Below are 12,296 nucleotides of genomic sequence, written 5' to 3'. Positions count from 1 at the left end.
TATGAGAGTAATCATTTATGCTTTGGAAATATGAAGCAATAAATCAGCCCTTTTATGTGGTTGCCATTTTATCCTTCTGCCAATACTGTTGTTTTGTTTATGATTAACAGAAGGACCCTATCAACGGATATTGGCTGTGACTGTAAGAAAAGCTGCCACAAAGATTACCAGACTTTACTTCTCACTCACAAAGTGTCGTGCAGGCTTTTAGGGGCAAAAAAAGGGGGGGGGGGCACCGCACATCTTCGATTGGCAGCAATCATTTTTGCCCTGAGGGCTGACACAATAGTGGCTCTTGAGCTAAACACGGGGACATTCGGGACAACCAGGAGAGCACTTGGGCTGATCAGAGAGACACTTGGACTGACAAGAAGGGCACTTGGGCCAAGTTTCAGAGGGACACTTAGTGTCTCCAGTGGCCCTCAACTGTGACACTGGGACAGCTATTAAGATCGGAAAAATCCCAATAGGGCAGGTACACATAGAGGTTAAATAAAGGTTTCAAAAATAGAACACTTAAGCAGTCGCAGTGACCGTGCTTTACATATGCACATCACTGCTCTTTACTCCCGCATCGTATCCGTCTTCAAAGCCCGTTCAGTGCGCTGGACCTGTTCTCACAAACTAAAACACTGATAGTAAGCGAGCACAGCTACACAGCCGTTAAGATCATTGACTTGTGCATCTTGTATTTCAGCATCACCAAGAGAAGAGTAAAATATAGAATTTATGCTGAGGTTAATGCTGTACATCAAACATCTTCAGCGTTGGCTGAAGGGACTAGGATGATATTGTGACGTGATAGCAGCTGCCTGGAAAGTCAGTCAGTGTGGGATATATTCTAAAATGATTTAGCTGTCACCAACAGACATGCCTATGTGAGGGAGTTTAAGGTCACTGTACAGTATTTAAGCCTTTTGCGTGTGTTCTACTGAATGAAGACTTCTCTTTCCTTAGGCTGATATTTACTCTTCCAGAACAGTTGAAGGGCAATCTGAGGATGATATGCCCTGCTGTGTCTGAGACTAAAAGACATTCACACATGCATATGCAAGCATGCACTAGTTCATGGACGCATTACGCAAAGACATACCACCACAGCTCCTTAGGAGAGGAGGAGGAGGAGGAGGAGGAGGAGGAGGAGGAGTGAGCACTTCCAGACCTCCAGTTGGATCCAGAAAGCTGCTGCACTTCTGCACACATGGCCCCCACAACAAGGCAAGAATCACAAAGGTCATGAAGAAATGGTTCCTGACTGCTGTGCTAATTTGCCTCTTCACAATCCTATCGAACTCTAACTGCAATCAAGGAGCATCGCGCATCTTCAGTCAGAAGTTTTATGTCGCATACAAAAGATGCAGTGTGGTATGATAACGTGTTTACCTTGGCTGTGCATGCAACTCACAGCTGTGAGTCAGTTTAGAGCACTATTGTAAATACTCTCTCCCTTTAGGTAATCGGTTTGTTTTGGGTAGAGAAAGGTGCATTTTCTATTGCTGCCATTACTTCTTCCAGTGTTGGTGTTTCTTTTTCCATTTCCTTTCATGGCTATAGCGCAAATTAGCCTTCCCAGCGTCAGCGGAGCAACATGGGAAACCAAACAAGCTTGTATAATGCATTGGCCACCGCTGGCAATGTAGCTAGCTTGAGTGGCTAAAAAGAGAAAAGGCTGTCTGTTGTCTCTTCTATTCTGCTCTACTGGCATTACTATTTTACAAGCAAGCAGGCTCATTACAGAACCATATGCTTGGTAACGATGAAAGCTGTGGGTGCATCCCTTGTATGAGCTGGGACGCTTAAATTATTAAATACACCGCCGAGGCTTGATTCAGATGTGGCAGGCAGCCCAGTTCACTCACTCACACACACACACACACACAGGCGTGGGGAAAAACTTCAAACACCTTTCCTGTGCATTTAGTGTAATGAACAATGCCTTAATTGAGATTGGCTAATTACCCAATTTCAAGATAATTAATATGATCCTAATTAGCATATGTAAATGGCACATTGCATAATTGAGAATCCCTGTTTTGAATTAGATGGCTCTAAAGTGAACCCGCACGTGAAAAGGTACAAAGCAGCTATTAGGAGTTTGATGCCGCATTAAAACGGGCCATCATTCAATGTGCGCTGATGAAATTGCTCAGCATCTCACAGATGTTCAGAAACATCGTGGAATGTTGTTGATTATTGTTGATATGTTTTTGGGACATCGCTAATTAACAGTCATTACCTACTTATCACTTTTGTGCCACTACTGAAGCAGGAATGGAAACAGTCTTGGTGGTGGAATTGCCGTTCATGTGCAAGAGGCAAGCGATGGCAATGTGCACCTTCAGCATTCAGCTCGTCCGCGTCCTTGGAGCTTTGTCAGCAAAAGTGTTCCCGCAGCCAAGAACTTCTCGATATGATGGGAAAGTTATTGTTGTGGAAAATGCATATTTGGCTGTGTGCATTGCCAATCAATTAATGCAAGCGCTGCCTTTGCTAGCGTACATCCTTGACAGTATCTGCAGCGATCTGAAACATTGGCTAGTTGCCCATATGCACAATAAAGAACGCACAAAAGCGAGAATGAATGAAATCAGTTCTCTCTCTGTCAAAGCTTGAAAGCCAGTGATGCAATACACAAACCGCACACCCTTACTTTCATACATAAAACATCTATTCTTTACACATAAGTAATATATTTAAGTCTGAATTTATTTTATTTGATGCATTAAAATTGCATTTTTTGCTAAAGTTATCATCATCAATGCACAAGTCTTGTGAGCAGCAAAGGACCACAGAACATTCTGATACAATGGTCTCTCCCAAACCAGTTCGCGATTGATGCTGCCTAACAATGTTGTCTGACCCCTCAGTGGTGGAATGACATGTTGTCCTCGGTGCAAGCCAATATTGATCTGGTAGCAAGTGGCAGTTGACTGAGGGGGCCTGGAGGGCAGCAGTAATGGGAGTGCCAGGGGGCGTAAGGGGGCCACCGAGCACCTGGCTCACCCAGCTGGTAGAAAGAATCCTAAGGCACACAGAGGACCCTGGCTGGCTGGCTGACACCCACACTGCGCCCCACACACACACACACACACACACACACACACAGCACAGACAGAAATGCACATACTCTCTTCTTCCGTCACTCTCTCTGTTTGGCTCTCAGTCACTCATACACTCCAGGCCCTGTCCAGACTTGTGGCATCAGTGCTGTCAGGACACAGGCCTCCATGTTGGATCCAATCAGCAGCGTTGTCAGTCAATGGCACACACACTAACACACACACACACACACACACACACACACACACACAGGTCACCGCTGCTTTCCGCCTTGGCAGAAGGGGAGCATGTTGTCCTTCCAGTGTGATTTCCTCTTCCCTCCCGCCTGCCATCTCCGTTCCCTCGGCACTGTCAGCTTTGCCCCCTCTCCTTGTCAGCAGCCATATGGCTACCCCCCCCCCCCCCCCCCCTATGTCATCCCCTAGACTCCTTCCCCATGCCTCATCCCCCTGTTGCAGCTTTACTGACAGCTCTAAATGCACCACTCAGCCTCAGGGATCACTGGACGTACTATACAAGTTCTTGACGATCGCTCCTGAAAGCATTTAATTCAAAATTTGACTGATGATACTCAGACATATTTCCTTCACACTGCTATGGCTACACATCGTCTATTTAACGAGTCGGAGTGTGATTGTTGTACAAATAATATTTTTGCCAAATATTCTCAAAAAACAAAACCACTGTTGCAGCAAATGTCGGCGAATATTGTTTTCTAACTACTTTGACAGGCGCTTAGAGGAAGTGGTTCATCTAGTAGTTGGATTCCTTTAGCCCCAAGTGAATGAACTCCTTTTACTGTAATTCTAATCTTCTTATACGTAGTTTAACACTACTTTCGTGTTATGTGCACATGCAGCATATTTTACAGTAAAATATAGTTCTGCATTTTTAAAACCGACACAACAGCTAACAATGAACAAAGCATTTGTAATAATATAATCAGAAATGTATTTCATTTTGCAATTCATATAATCTGCAATCTATTGCTCTTATTTTTCTCTCTTCTCTTTTTCCAAAGGGAGCTTTATGTGACACACATTTCACACAGAAATGCAAGAACAATAAGCAAACAAGCTAACTCAAGGTCCAATTACTAGAGCTTTCATTGCAACCACATCTCATGGCATTCAGCAGTTTGATGATGATGAATGAAGACCCGCTGATGAAAGCTGACTGAAAGCTTTAAAAGAGCTCTAACAAGTGAACATCGTGCTTAAATTTCAGGCACAACTTTTAGAATCCGGAGTATATGTTGGGACATAAGATGTAAAGTTTTCTGTTGAACAGGCATGTCCATTTGCCTTCTCTCTCTTCCTCCCCTCTCTTTATGGGCCTGAACTCCGGAGCTGTACCATCAATCTGGGGCCTGTGGGGACAAGTGTGAATGCGGATGTGTGCACTCGTCACTGTGCGTGCGTGTACTTTTGTGTGTGATGAGAAGCAGAAAGTGATGGAACACCACGGCCCATACAGTAATAAAGAGTGTGCGATGGGGGGGCACAGATCACTCCAGTCCCAAAGACATTGAGAGAGAGAGAGAGAGAGAGAGAGAGAGAGAGAGAGAGAGCGAGAGAGCGAGAGAGCGAGAGAGCGAGAGAGCGAGAGCGAGAGCGAGAGAGAGAGAGAGAGAGAGAGAGAGAGACTGCCAATGCCACCGTTGCCTGCCGACAAATATGCCGTCAAGACTAAGGGCTGTAAAACTGTGATGACTAAAAGCTAATGTCAGACGTTATGTGGAGCTGTCATCTGCTATTAGAGGATTATTGCCACTGTCTTGACTCAGAGTAGGACAGGGTGAAAGGAAAGGACAGCAGATTAATAGTGAGAAGGATTCACAAGACGACAGAGAGCATACAAAAGAAAAAAAGCTCTTGTTGACAAGAGACAAGTCAAACTAGTCAGACTTGACAGCAAAAGACATTTTGAATGTTGAACGGTGACAGGCTGAAGACTGCAGCACATAAACTTTAAACTGCACTGATCAACGCTCATGGCTAAAGGCGCCGTGCTCTTAATAGCTGTCATAGTGTATCAGACAAAGGTTGGCAACAAGATCCTTACATCCCAATGGCCTCACAACTCGTCCCTGAACTCAATAATAGAGTTTGAATCGCCTAAAGCACAAGAGTAATCCGGATAGACAAGAGTTTATCTGATGCAACGAAGCAGAGGAGAGATAATAATCTTTGAAACACTTAAAAAGGTTGAGGAGTCACAGGAGACAGTTATACAGAAGGTGTTCTATCATACGCTAATAATTGCTTTCCTTTTTCTGCCCCATTTACACTCATAACAGCATGAATTTCCACTCGTCGATAGCCTTATTTAGTTGTTGAGTGCACTCCGTGAGTTGTTTTATGTGAAGGGAAGTGTTGGCAAACAACATTTTCATGCACTTTTTTTCAACCTGTCTCAGACTGCTTTTTGACAACACTCAGCATACTTAAGCATTTCAAAAATAAAATTCACTGTCAGGCATCAAAATGGACATACAATTGCAAGATACACCATCAAAAACTGTTTTTTTATCCCTTTGAAGGAGATTTCTTAAGAGGTAGATGAGAAAATTGATCCCACTTTCATGTCTGTAAGGTAAATATGTAGCTTACGCAAGTAGCCGGTTAACTTAGCTTAGCATAAGGAAAGGGCAGGACTCAACAGAGGCAGGCTAGCTATTCCTCATTTCCAGTCTTTATGCTAAGCTAAGCTAACTGGCTGCTGGCTCCAGCAAGATATCGAATGCACAGACACGAAAGAGAAATTGATTTCCTCATCTAAATGTCAGCAAGAAAAGGAATAACCATATTCCCAAAATGTCAAAGTGTTCCTTTAACACTGACCAGTCATTACAAACTGAAGCCTCGTCAGATTTAAACCAAAACACATAACTTCAGTAGAGATTTTCGAAAGATACCAAATAATATCGGGATGAATTTTGGGGATGTATAAAAATTTAAAATAAAAACATATAGAATATTTCCATTTGATGGAAAAGTGCAACCTTTAAGAACATGGGTTCTTGGGTTCAGATTGCATCACATGTAGCTAACTTTAAATGAACTGGGACGAGCTGACAGAGAATATAGGGTATGTGTGATACTGTAAGACAGTGTGAGATACAATTTATTTTTCAACCTTGAAGTCAATACGAGGGGAACACTATACGTGAACGGGTTCAGCGGGCTAAATTATTTACATGAGTTAGATAGGTTACGTGAATCTATCCTTCACTTTCATCAAGGACGCAAAATTGCACGAGTGAAGCCAATTACACTCCTTAATTCATAGAATCCATCATCCTTGAAATAGTCTTTAATGCAGCCATATAGCTCCATCCATTGTGGCGAAACCCCACAAAGAACAAGTTTTAATTGAAACACGTTTACTGTTCTGTTGATTCCATTAAAGCTACCAGCGAAGCACTTCTCTCCCTCCATGACCAGCTGCCTGTCAGTCATTATCACCCGCCGCATTCCAGTACCAGCTAATACATAAAAATCACAGTAAATCTACTGAAGGTCTGGAGCTCAGGAGTCATAAAGTAAATCGGCTGCTTTATGTTTACTGTGCTTCGGGGGGGGCAGGGCCACAGGCAGTTCGAGGGCACTAAATCTGAGAGGGTGTTGGGTGGGGTGGGGGGGTGCAGAAGGGGGCATGAACTACAGCAGTGTACACATGTGTAAATGTACACACACACACACACACACACACACACACACACACACACCCAGGAGGTATGAAAATGGGACTCTTAATTCATGGACTGTAAGATTAACGGTTATTAATATTGGCAACCGCCCATTACGACAGCAGAGCAAACAGAGTACACGCACATACACACACTTGCACGTACAACACAAGTATCATCTGTCAAATCACGTTTGATTATTGTTCCTCCTTCCCGCACGCGCACACACGGTCATGATGTCGACATCTGCAGCTTGGTGCGTACAGACAGACAAGGAGCTCGAAGGCATTTGGGTGGTGTGAAGTCCCCCACCGCGACTCTTTCGAACAGTTATGTTAATGTGTCACATATGGGCGTGACAAATGAACTTTGCAGTGACACAAATAACTGATAAGAGTTACTCGCAGATGATAACATGGGCGTTGGGTGTCATCGTGGGCGATGGCTTGTCTGTCATTGTCTGTTTGTTTGATATCATTCAGCCACAAATGACACCGGGTTGGCATCCCAGTTTGAGATTTTCATTTGTGGCGACAGAGAGTGGATGTTTAAAGGCTCGTGTGACGAAGCATTAATATCAAAACTATACGGTGTAATGATAAATAAAAATTCCATCTTTTTTTCCCCCACTGATGTTGCTGATGCCACATGCCTTCGAGTAGAGCAGGACATGCATACCTGGTACTTCCATTGTCTGCATAAGCTTATGAATGTCACTGATAAAATATGCAACAGATCCTGTTAACAACTGAGTAGATGTAACGTCCACCCTGAGAGGTTTCAATATTTTACAACAGCAAGGTGTGCACAAACAGAGCAGAGATAGAAATGTAATGCTTCAACCTGCTATAGGAGACACATCTGAATAATGTTCCCCATACACTGGGCTATACAAATCAGTGGCTATATCCTAACTGTGCATTTACATGATTTATGCATTATTACTCTTTTAATGCATCCTGCCGGCCATTTTATAGCTGGCCACACATCGTTGATTGCTGTATTCTCCTGTGTACGTATTGGTATGTGGAAAATACACACTATACTCTGCAATGTTATGTGGTAATTTCATATAAAAACTGAATTCAACATCATATGTTTCAGTCTCGTGTGTGACCTATAGCAAAGCAATACAGACATATCCTTAATGTGCTTTGGTGCTATTTTTGTACAGTAGACTTAGCACAACCATTAGTTACCAATGACTTGTGCACAACTTTGCTAACTCTTTGCCTCAATACGTTTGCATACAGCAAGCTAATGCATTGTAGCATCCTTGCCCCGCTTTCTCCCCACACGGCCATGAGTTCCTTCAACCTCATTAACTGGAACAACAGCCAAGCTGGCAAATACCAGTACAACAAATGACGGTGTAGGATTTGCTCGGAACGATTACATCTTTAAGAGCAACATGCCCTGTGAAAAGCAAAACAAAGAGTCTGTCCTGTATCTCGCTTGAAGTTGACAGACCAAACTATATCAAAAGTGTTCAATGGGATCTGATGATGTGCACAGACAAATCAGCCACAGCTGGATTGGGTAAGCAATGATCTTTGAAGTGTACTTGAAGCAACATGTCTGCACTAGTTTGGTTTTCTTATATGGTGATTGAGGTTGACATATGCCTTCAGTGCTTAAGGGAGGAAATATTTTTTCATGCAGTCATCAGAAAAGCCCTTTCTATTCAAGCAAACTTGAGTCTACAGAGCTCCATCAAAGGCAGGACTTGGAGCAAGGCCTACGGCCTTTTTGGGGCAGTTTCACAATGCCGGGCTTTTTTTTTTTTCACCCAACAAAGCTGGTCCAAGATGTAAGTTTGGCTGAGATTTTGTTGTGTCGCACACATACCGTGGTTTGACTTACACATCAATATAACATGTACTATGATATATTTTCTGGATGTCCATCATTAAATAATAGCTCAGACATGAAATGAAGGAAGTTGAATGAAAATAAAGAGAATGCAAAGGTCTCACCCGTATTTCGTCCCAAGTGTGATTGCGCTTGTCCTTTTGTCGTGCTCTATGAGGGATTCACGTTCCCTGTAGACAACAGATACTGACCTTGTACATGGAAATCAGACCAGGAGAGAAACAGTACAGAGTGCGAAGGTGAGAGCAAGAGCGACAGTGACAGAGGGTTGCAATAAATGTGTGTGCATGTGTGTGTCTGCAGATGTGTACACGACATGTCTCTGCCTGTTTGCCTGTCTTGTTAGTGACACGTGTCTGGTGTGTATATGTGTGCGGGTGCTTGCCCCGTGTGTGTGTGTGTGTGTGTGTGTGTGTGTGTGTGTGCGTGCGTGCGTGCGTGTGTGTGTGTGGCCGAAATGAAAGGCAGGAGTCCCATCTGTTGTCGTGTAATGACTGTGCTATTTGGAGGCAGGAAAGGTTTGGTGCGGGAGCAGCTGGTACCTCGCCCGGTGACCTTTTAGCATTCCTCCTCTCACCAGCTGACAGATGTGTCAACTCGATTATTTCAAAAGGCCCTGAATAAATAAGCGATTGTGAGAGAGCGCCGCCCGCTAACCCAAAGAGTCGACGGAACGTAGGCCCCGGACACAAACGCGCAGGTGGAAGTGGATGCAACAAGGAATACGCCTGCGAGCACACAAACGCACTCTAAACACCTGCAAGAACGAAGACCGACACTAGCACATGGACCAGCACAATCAAATTCACCTCCACTGAACAAAGTAAATGATCAGAGAGGTGAGCGGACGCATCACCCCTGTTGCTGCATGGCTCATTTCCCACTTCCCACTCGCTCTGCTCCACCCTCTCTTTCTTTTATCATCAGCTAAATAGCAGTCGAGTCGCTGGTATGAGGCTTGGTAAAAGGGGTACAATGGGGGTGAATTGAACGCCATTGTGGTTCGGGTGCCCTTGGAGCACCGCTATTAGCTGACTGTGGGTGGAGGGAGGGGCTGGGCCCGGGTGCTGGGGGCTCAGGTGTTGCCGGGAGGCCACCGATGGACTCTCATTCCCTGGCGGAACCCACAGCGGACGGAGGGGAATGGGGAGTCTGTTGTGCATATTGTATGTGTGTGCGTGCGAGTGTCTGTGTGAGTGTGTGCGAAGGGGCGGGGGGCTAATTGACTCACTGAGTGATTGGGGGACTGTGAAGAGGCGACCGCAATCAGACCTGCCCTGATAGAGTTTGATGCCTCCCTAAATAGTTTTCAAATGGAGGAGCAGGTGCTGTTTTTCCGAAGCAATCCCCACTGCCCGGGTGTATAAGAGAGGGAGGTGTGTGTGTGTGTGTGTGTGTGTGTGTGTGTGTCAGTACATGTGAACCAGTAAGGCTGTATCCAGGTCATTGTGTGGTCATTGTGCTTGTTTTTATGAGAACAACCAGAGGGAAAGTAATCAGAATTGTTATGTGCGTGCATTTGTTGTTGCAGTATTAATTGTATTTTGTTTTGTTTTTGTGTCGAGGTCACCTTTATTTTTTAAATTCAACATCTCAAAATATTTCAAACAAGATGAGAAAAGAAACATATTTGAGATTATGTGGAGGAGAGTGGTGAGCGAATACAGATGAGGGATATATCCCACAGAGGAGCCTCTGTTACCTCAGAATTCAATTTTGGTGTCTAAAATTGGAGAAAAGCCCTTCACTTTGTCTATTCCTCTGTGTTAAGAATGACGAGTGTTGGAAATGCTCCGACGCTCTTGTTCAAAACCCCGGGGATTTTAACAAGCCTCGGACCGTCCATCTCTCTCTCAGCAAGTGTGAAATGGGCTTCATCAAATTATGTCCAGTCCTCTTGATTTCACTGGATGAATCCAAACCGGTTTGGTCTGCTTGTTGGGATGTCATGCTTTGAGATGAGTAGAGGCAGACTTGGCGCAGTCCATTCTCTGCTTGTTTTCTTGCCTTGTTTTACATCAACACACTAAGTGCTTATCGGAAAATGAATTATTTGAAGCAAATTTATAACGCTTCTGGCACAGGAGCAAAGGCAAAGTGGGTGAGTGCTCCAAACACATGCAACACCCGGAAAACTGACTAGAATTGATTTGAATTTTCAAAAACCAGTCTGTAGATTTCTTGACAGTCCAAAGTCGTGTCAACCGAACCTCAGCACGAATGCGAGATCAACATCAGGGCTTTTGCCTGCTGGGTCAGGACCACGCACCATAACCGTGGTGGTTCCTGGACTCCTGTCTCAGTGCTTCTGTCAGCACAGCGAGCCCTCCCCATCTATCATCTCCATTGATCTACACTGATGACAGATGGTCGTTCTGGGTTGGGGAGACAGATTGCCTTCAGCACAGCGTGGCTTCACGGGCATGTTCGGGCAGCAAAGACTGTGCGTGTGTTCTCTGGGCGTATACTGGAATATCTGATATCTTATTTCTCGTGATAAACAAAAGGCCCAAAGCTATTTCGACTGTAAATGGAGAGCAACGCTGCTCTAGGATTTGAAGAATTCAGGCAGGAGCCACAAGCACGGGATAAATGTTTCATCATAGTGGCACGCAAGATGAAGGACACATCGTCAAACCATGGCATCGTTCACAAACAAATCCATACTACTGCATATGTATAGTGGTGCTTTTTTTTGCTGTGTCTTTCATATCAGTGTCTTCCTGGTTTAATGTTTGTGTAATTATCAAAAAGGAACATCTGTCAGAGTTGGGGGGGGAAAAAAAGCAATTCAAATTTTTTTTTAGACACCTAAAATCCCATTACAGAATCTGGGTCACTACCCATTCACTCATGTAATGCACCCAGATACTATCCAGATGCGTAGCATGTGGAACGAAGCACGGATGCTCACTTTCCGCTGTAGCATTTTGCTGAACTGTTGTATATTATGCATTTATGTATATCATGCATTTAAAAATGCACAAGCCATGTGTGCCACAAGCCAGTGCTTGCACTTTAGTTTTGCCCAAAAGGGTCAGACCAGCATCTGCAACACCGTTGTCCTGTTCCAGAGTATTCATGGTGATTGCTGTAAAAGCATCGAATGCAATTTTCAATAAGGAAGGAATTGATACTCAACAGTCAGGATACATATTCAGAGTTTCACACATTTAATAAACAATAACTCGTAACCTTGTTTAGGTCAGGTTTCGGTTTATTCGTTAGTGTGAATCTTCTCAACACACGAGACGTTTTGGTCTGACAAATGACTTGACAGATTCACTGATGATGAAAATAGTTGTCGATTCATTTTCTGGCAATAACTGACTTTTGTTTCAGCTATAATATCGTGGAAACTGAACTTGCGCCGATAACAAAACAGTAATGAGCAAGGTTACACGGGCCAGTTATAGAATAAGTAGGTAGGTAATATGTAGTGTGGCTACTGGATTTCTCAAAGTATTTACTCAAAGGTGTTCAACACTAAATTCAGAGCATACATCTATATATTGCCTCCACGTGGCTCTCAACATTACGGCCATTACCTAGAAGGTAGAGCACAACGGAATGCGTGAGAGGTCGGCCCGGATACGTAAACAAAGCGAGGAGACACTCAGATTACAACACACACACAGAAGGAGAGCGACTTTATTACTCCACTATATCTTTA

Source organism: Melanostigma gelatinosum (genome assembly GCF_949748355.1).
Source record: "Melanostigma gelatinosum genome assembly, chromosome: 17".
In the NCBI taxonomy this organism is placed as follows: domain Eukaryota; kingdom Metazoa; phylum Chordata; class Actinopteri; order Perciformes; family Zoarcidae; genus Melanostigma; species Melanostigma gelatinosum.
Note: the sequence above shows the minus strand (reverse complement) of the source record.